Genomic DNA, 8,293 nt, shown 5'->3' with positions numbered 1-8,293 from the left:
TGGGACAGTGGGACGTGCCGATCGGAAGGACCGGGCGACGGACTGGACGAAACTGTAGACGTGGCGAGAGCCGCTGCGTAAGTGACCGGTAGGGCGGTCATCGTGGGTGTGACGGACGTTTCCGACAACGGGAGCTGCGCGACACGTCGTTGAATGCATTCAGACCGTAGGTGACCTTCTTTCCCGCAACCGGAACAGGTCCGAGGTTGGCCGTCGTACATTATAATGGCACGGCAGCCTCCGATACGTAGATAGGAAGGCACGTGTTTCTGCAACTCGATGCGGACCTGTCGAACACCGTTTAAAACGGGATAGGTTTGAAATTGTATCCATCGTTCGGCAACATGTTCCAGAACGTTGCCATAGGGACGGAGCGCCTCGATGACGACGTCTGCAGGTAGTTCGAACGGCAGTTAGAAGATCCTTATCGTCCGTGTTCCGAGACCTGCGTGATCGACGGTAACGGGTCCGACGTTGCCGTCGGAATGACAGAAGCGCAGTCCACGTTTTGCCTCTTGAAGCACCTTGTCGCACGCCGCATCGTTGATCATTTTGACGTAGACGGTACTGCTAACTATGGACAAGTGGATACCAATTAGATCCGTTGGTGATATTTTAACTTCATCGCGAATAAATCGTTCTACCTCCAGGGCCTTTGGTCGGGCGAAGTCGGAACAAAAGTTGAAACGTAATGTCTTCTTCCGATAGTTGTGCGCCATGGTGGTCTAGAAGGGAAAACGGCACTTACAGCGGCCGAAGTAAACACAAACAAAACGTGCGCGCCTCGCCCGCAGCGCTCTGGCGCGTGACCGCCTCGCAGCCCTGCCGGCGGCAGACTGTGCCCCTAGACAACTTAAATCGAATCCTCTGTCCTGGTTTATTAGATTTTCCGAGATATTTATTTCGACAGAATACTTGATTAGGATGTACCAGAAACCTGGCGTTTTCACCACGACACTGGTCTCGTCGTATTTCAGTTCATGATTATGCTGAATGCAGTGCTTGTTGACAGCTGATTTGTTGGGTTTCTTAGTCGGGTGTGACGCTCACTTTCCTTGCACCTCTACCTGATTGTTCTAATTGTTTGCTGCACATAAAATATGCTACGTTTTCATCAAATACAGTAGAGATCCAAGTTTTGTAGCTATACGTCGTTTTAACATTGCGGAGGACCTTTTATCATTTTTGACGAAAGCAAAATACATCGGATGTCAAATTTCCGTACAATTCTATTGAACTGTGACGCGCACCGCCACGAATTACTCTCCTTTGCCAACCTCTTCGTCGTTATTTCGTGGTGTCTTAACAGACGTCCTACTAACCTGCCGCTATTCTCCTGTTTTCCATATATTCCGTTCTTCGCCGATTCTCTAGAGAACGTTCTCAATCCTTACCTTATCAGTCCACATAATTTTCAACATTATTCTGTAGCACCACATCTCAAATGCTTCAGTTCTCGTCTTTTCCTGTCTTTCCACAGTCCACATCTCACAGTCATACAATGCTGTTCTCCAAACGCACATTCTCAGGAATTTCTCCCTCAAATTAAGGTCTATGTTTGATACTAGTAGATTTCTCTTGGATAGGAATGCTATTTTTGTTAGTGCTAGTCTTCTTCTAACGTCCTCCTTGCTCCGTCCGTTATGGGTTATTTTGCTTCCTAGGTAACAGTTTTCTTTTTCATCTTCCAGGTAAGAAGGAAATGACGAGTATTTTGGACAGGTCAGGAAAACTGCTGGTGAATCCTGTGGTGCCTTGGGCAGATGGAGGGAATATTTTGAAGAGTTGCTCAATGTAGGTGAAAATGCGATCAGTAATGTTTCAGATTTCGAGGTAGAATGGGATAGGAATGATGATGGAAATAGGATCACATTTGAGGAAGTGGAAAAAATGGTCAATAGATTGCAGTGCAATAAAGCGGCTGGGGTGGATGAAATTAAGTCGGAACTCATCAAATACAGTGGAATGTCAGGTCTTAAATGGCTACACAGCATAACTGAAATGGCCTGGGAGTCGGGACAGGTTCCATCAGACTGGACAAAAGCAGTAATCACACCAATCTTTAAACATGGAAACAGAAAAGATTGTAACAACTACAGAGGTATCTCTTTAATCAGCGTTGTGGGTAAAATCTTCGCAGGTATTGTTGAAAGGAAAGTGCGAGTATTAGTTGAGGACCAATTGGATGAAAATCAGTGTGGGTTTAGACCTCTTAGAGGTTGTCAGGACCAGATCTTTAGCTTACGGCAAATAATGGAGAAGTGTTATGAGTGGAACAGGGAATTGTATCTATGCTTTATAGATCTAGAAAAGGCATATGACCGGGTTCCTAGGAGGAGGTTATTGTCTGTTCTACAAGATTATGGAATAGGAGGCAAACTTTTGCAAGCAATTAAAGATCTTTACATGGATAGTCAGGCAGCAGTTAGAGTTGACGGTAAATTGAGTTCATGGTTCAGAGTAGTTTCAGGGGTAAGACAAGGCTGCAACCTGTCTCCACTGTTGTTCATATTATTTATGGATCATATGTTGAAAACAATAGACTGGCTGGGTGAGATTAAGATATGTGAACACAAAATAAGCAGTCTTGCATATGCGGATGACTTAGTTGTGATGGCAGAGTCGATTGAAAGTTTGCAAAGTAATATTTCAGAGCTAGATCAGAAATGTAAGGACTATGGTATGAAGATTAGCATCTCCAAAAGGAGAGTAATGTCAGTGGGAAAGAAATATAAACGGATTGAGTGCCAAATAGGAGGAACAAAGTTAGAACAGGTGGACTGTTTCAAGTACTTAGGATGCATATTCTCACAGGATGGCAACATAGTGAAAGAACTGGAAGCGAGGTGTAGCAAAGCTAATGCAGTGAGCGCTCAGCTACGATCTACTCTCTTCTGCAAGAAGAAAGTCAGTACCAAGACTAAGTTATCTGTGCACCGTTCAATCTTTCGACCAACTTTGTTGTATGGGAGTGAAAGCTGGGTGGATTCAGGTTACCTTATCAACAGGGTTGAGGTTACGGATATGAAAGTAGCTAGGATGATTGCAGGTACTAGTAGATGGGAACAATGGCAGGAGGGTGTCCACAATGAGGAAATCAAAGAAAAACTGGGAATGAACTCTATAGATGTAGCAGTCAGGGTGAACAGGCTTAGATGTTGGGGTCATGTTACACGCATGAGAGAAGCAAGGTTACCCAAGCGACTCATGGATTCAGCAGTAGAGGGTAGGAGGAGTCGGGGCAGACCGAGGAGAAGGTACCTGGATTCGGTTAAGAATGATTTTGAAGTAATAGGTTTAACATCAGAAGAGGCACCAATGTTAGCACTGAATAGGGGATCATCGAGGAACTGTATAAGGGGGGCTGTGCTCCAGACTGAACGCTGAAAGGCATAATCAGTCTTAAATGATGATGATGATGATGATGATGATGATCTACTTCTCGATCACCAGTCCCGTTCTCATTTCTGCTGCTTCTCATTTCTTTCACCTTTCTTCGATTTGCCCTCAGTCCATATGCTGTAATCATTAGATTGTTAATTGCATTCAGCAGATCCTGTAATTTTTCTTCACTTTCACTGAAGATAGCAATGTCATCAGTGAATCTTATCACTGATGTCCTCCCAACTTGAATGTTAATTTTGCTCTTGAACCAGCCGACATACAACTGATCAAATTTCTTGGCTTTTCCTTTTATTGCGCAATCTCAAGCGGTCCCTCAGACACTGTTGAGTTTGACTGAAACGCCCGTTCAAATTGTCTCAGTGCTCATTCTTTCGAAACCCTTTTAGTTGCTGTAGAGTCTCCTTGTCCGCTAGCGTCTGTGGTCTATGGACCCACGCGTTTACCAAGGAACTGTTAGTGATGCATGGTGATGGCTCATTTCATGGAGACAGAGGTCTACATCTACATCTACATATATACTCCACTAGCCACCAAGCGGTGTGTGGCGGAGGGCACTATTTGCGCGAAAGTCATATTTCCTCTCTCTGTTCCACTCGCGGATCGATAGAGGGAAAAACGACTGCTTGAACACCTCAGTATGAGCTCTAATTTCCGTTACTTTTGAATGGTGATCATTACGCTATTTGAAAGTTGGTATATGCTCTACATCCTCGGCGAAGATCGGATTTAGCACGTCGTGAATCTGCAAGTGTGTCCCACTTCAAACTTTCTATGAGATTTGTAACGCTCTCGCGATGGCTATATGTACCAATCACGAATCTTGCCGCTTTTCTTTGGGCCTTCTCAGTCTTTTGAATCAGACCCAAGTGGTAAGTGTCCTATACAGACGAACAATACTCTAAGATTGGACGAACTAAAGTGTTGTAAGCAATTTCCTTTGTTGAAGGACTGCATCGCTTCAGGATTCTACCAATAAACCGCAATCTAGAGTTCGCCTTACCATTTACTTGTGTAATCTGATCGTTCCATTTGAGATCATTTTGAATAGTCACACCCAGATACTTGACGGATGTTACAGCTTCCAAAGACTGGGCATTTATTTTCTACTCGTACATTAATGGGGATTGTCGCTTTTCTACACGCAATAGATTAGACTTACTAATATTGAGAGATAACTGCCAGTCATTACATCAGGCATTTATTTTCTGCAAATCCTCATTGATTTGTTCACAACTTTCGTGTGATACTACTTTCCTGTAGACAACAGAATCATCTGCAAAAAGTCTAATGTCGCTGTCAGCACCATCAACCACAAAATTTATGTAAATCGTAAAAAGCAGTGGACCCATTACACTGCCCTGGGGCAGTAATGTTTCTGTTGAAGTCTCCCCATTCAGGACGATATGCTGCTGACCGTAAGCGCACAGTTTTTGGAGCAAGCGACAGGCGAAACTGAGTCGATCGCCTTTCGAAAATGGAGGAATATGGCATTAACCTTGTAGCCGGTATATAAAGCCTGTTGTATATCATGCACAAAGAGGACCAGCTGTGTCTCGCATGACCGCTGTTTCCTAAAATCGTTGTGGTTTCTGCAGATGAGCTTCTCAGAGTCTAGAAAGGTCATTATGTCTGAAAACAAAATATGTTCCATGATCTACAACAAATTGATGTCAGTGAAATTGGCCGGTAATTATGTGCATCCGATTTTCTACCCTTTTTATAGCTTACTATGACCTATGCCTTCTTCTAGTCCCGCGGAACTTTCTGCTGTTCCAGTGATCACTGATAGATGACGGATAAGAATGGCGCTACATTTGTAGCATAGTCAACATAAAATCTTACGGGGATACCGTCTGCGACAGATGCCTTCCTGGCGTCAGAGGATCTTAACTGTTTTACAATTCCAGATACACAAAACACTATGTTAGCCATGTTTGTTCGATAACTGAAAGGGGGAATCGTGCTGCAGTCCTCCACCGTAAACGAGTTTTTTAAAGCTAGGTTTATCATCATCCGTTACATTACCCGTACTGTCTGCAAGAGAAGGTATTGACTTATTCGTAGTGTTCATAGATTTTACGTACAACCAAAACTTTTGGGGTTATTTTTAGAATTTGCAGATAAAATATTGCTTTCAAATTCGTTAAAAGAATCTCTCATTGACAGCTGCTTTCATTCGGATAATTTCTGTTTGTCAGCGGGGCAGTGACTACGTTTAAAAGGACTGTGCAAAGTTCTCTGCTTTCTCCGCGGCTTCCTGATATGTTTGTCGAACCAAGGTGGATCCTTTCCCTCCCCTATATTTTTGATAGGCACATATTTCTCTAGCAGGTCGTGGACAATACTTTTAAATTCCGACCAAAGATGCTCAATATCTTTGTGTCCCGCCGTGAACGCTTGGTGCTGACTATGAAGATATTCATTTATGACACTTTTATTTGCTTTCCCGAAGAAGAAAACTCTACGCTGTTTCTTTGGTTTTTTTACTACTCCCACTGATACAAAAACCACGACATTATGGTCGCTAATACCTTCTTCTTGATTAACTTCTTCAAAAAGGTCACGTCTCTTTGTCGCCAAGATATCTAATATGTTCCCATCTCGATTTGGTTTTCTAACCAATTGCTCAGGGTTGTATGTTTAGAGCGCTCCTAGAATAACTTCACTCGAGCCTTTGCTTCTGCCCCCTGTGATAAACGTGTAATTTTCCCAGTCAATGGAAGCCACATTAAAGTCTCCATCTATAACTAATGTATAATTTGGATATTTATTTTCTGTGTACTGAAGACATTCCCTGAAACGTTCTGCGGTGTTTGTTGCGGATGCTGTTGGTCTGTGAAAACATCCTAATACAATGGTCACTCCTTGTCTGATCGACAGTTTTATCCAGACTATTTCCCAGTCGGACCCAGCCTTCGTTATAAAAATTAGTCAGTAGTTAAAATGTTTGCATTTTACACCACCGATTAAAGGTAGATACAGATAATGGCACGCGGGTGGTTAAAATGTTTGGGAATTTATAAACAGCAGTTGTTTGTAAAACAGGTGGATATGAATTGTAACATCAACATATTTACAGGAAACGCTGCCCATGTTAACACAATGTGCATTTATTTAACACTTGCACTGTAAACTTTGGCAACATGTACGCACATGTGTATATGTTTGCAGTTGTAGAGACGTGAGCGTCCATCTTAAAATGGATTAAGGATGAAATTCCTTGAAAGATACTAACGTGTGCAACCTTGTAAAAAGAAGGTTACGTTTTTCAAACAATAATCTTCGTTTTAGACCTCTGTAGGCTTCTAAATGAGTTACACGAAACGTCGTATTTAGCTGACAAAGTAAAATTGGTTTTCATAAATATGAAAAAGGGCAACTGTAACTTTATTAATAATAGAGAGCGTGTGATTCGAGAATATTCTATTCACGCTTTTTTCTAGTTAGGACACCCACAGCTTGAGTTACACAGTGTTACTGTAACGAACGTTCCAAAATTCTGCAAAATAATCTTAAAAATCCTCTATTTTTTTAAAAAAAGAAGGATATCTCTAAGGCTGCATTAGCTGTATACAGATTTCTTTATTATGCAACACAACCGGTTTCACACCATTATAGGCTCATCTTGAGATGAAAATCTGTATTGAATACAAAAAACGTTTTTATAAAATACTGTTAATGCATACACTGAGTTGACAAAAGAGATGGGATACCTCCTAATATCACGTGGGACCTCCTTTTTTCCGGCGCAGAGCAGCAACTCGGTGTAACATGGGCTCAACAAATCGTTAGAAGTCCCTTACAGAAATACTGAGCCATGCTGTCTATAGCCATATATAACAGCGAAAGCACTGCCGGTGGAAGATTTTGCGGACCAACTGGCCCCTCGATTATGTCTCATAATGTTCACTGGGATTCATGTCAGACAATCTGGGTGGCTTCGTTAGTCGGTCGAATTGTCCAGAAGGTTCTTCAAAACAGTCGCGAACAAGTATGACATCGTTTTATGGAAACATGAAGTCCGTGAATAGCTTTAAATGGTCTCCAGGTAGCCAAACATAACCATTTCCAGTCAATGACCAGTTCATCCGGATCAGATGATCCAGTCAATTCCATGTGAACACAGCGCACTTCGTTATGTAGCCACCACCAGCTTTCACAGTGCCTTGTTGACAACTTGGTTCCATGGCTTCGTGGGGTCTGTGCAACATTCGAACCCTGAAATCGGGACTTGCTTGACCAGGCCACGGCTATCCAACGTCTAGGGCCCAAACGATATGTTGACGAACCTTGGAGAGTCACTGCAGACAATGTCGTGCTGCTGGCAAAGGCACTCGCGTCAGTCGTCTGCTGCCACAGCCGATTAACGGCAAATTTCTCCGCACCGTCCTAAAGGATTCGTCGTATGTTCCTCATTGATTTCTCCCTTTATTTCACACATTGTTGCTTGTCTGTTAGCATTGATAACTCTACACGAACGCCGCGGATCCCGGTTGTTAAGAGAAGGCCGTCGGCCACTGCGTTGTCCGTGGTGATAGGTAATGCCTGAGATATGGTATTCTCGGCACACTCTGGAAACAGTAGATCTCTAAATGTGGTATTCCCCATCGATTTCAGAAATGGAATGTCCCATGCGCCTAGCTCTATTCCGCGTTCACTGTTAATTCCTGCCGTTTCGGCCATAAACACGTCGGAAACCTTTTCAAATGAATCACACGAATACAAATGACATCTCCGTCAATGCATTGCCCTTTTGTACCTTGCTTGTATGTGCATATTGGTATCCCATGACTTTTGTCATGTACTACGTCTCATTATGTGATTAGTTGCATAACCTCTCAAAAGGCTGATGGTTGAATGGCTATACTGGGAAATTATACACCGTAAG

This window comes from Schistocerca cancellata, chromosome 5, assembly GCF_023864275.1.
Source record: "Schistocerca cancellata isolate TAMUIC-IGC-003103 chromosome 5, iqSchCanc2.1, whole genome shotgun sequence".
NCBI lineage: Eukaryota > Metazoa > Arthropoda > Insecta > Orthoptera > Acrididae > Schistocerca > Schistocerca cancellata.
The sequence above is the reverse complement of the archived record's forward strand: the minus strand, read 5'-3'. Positions refer to the sequence as shown.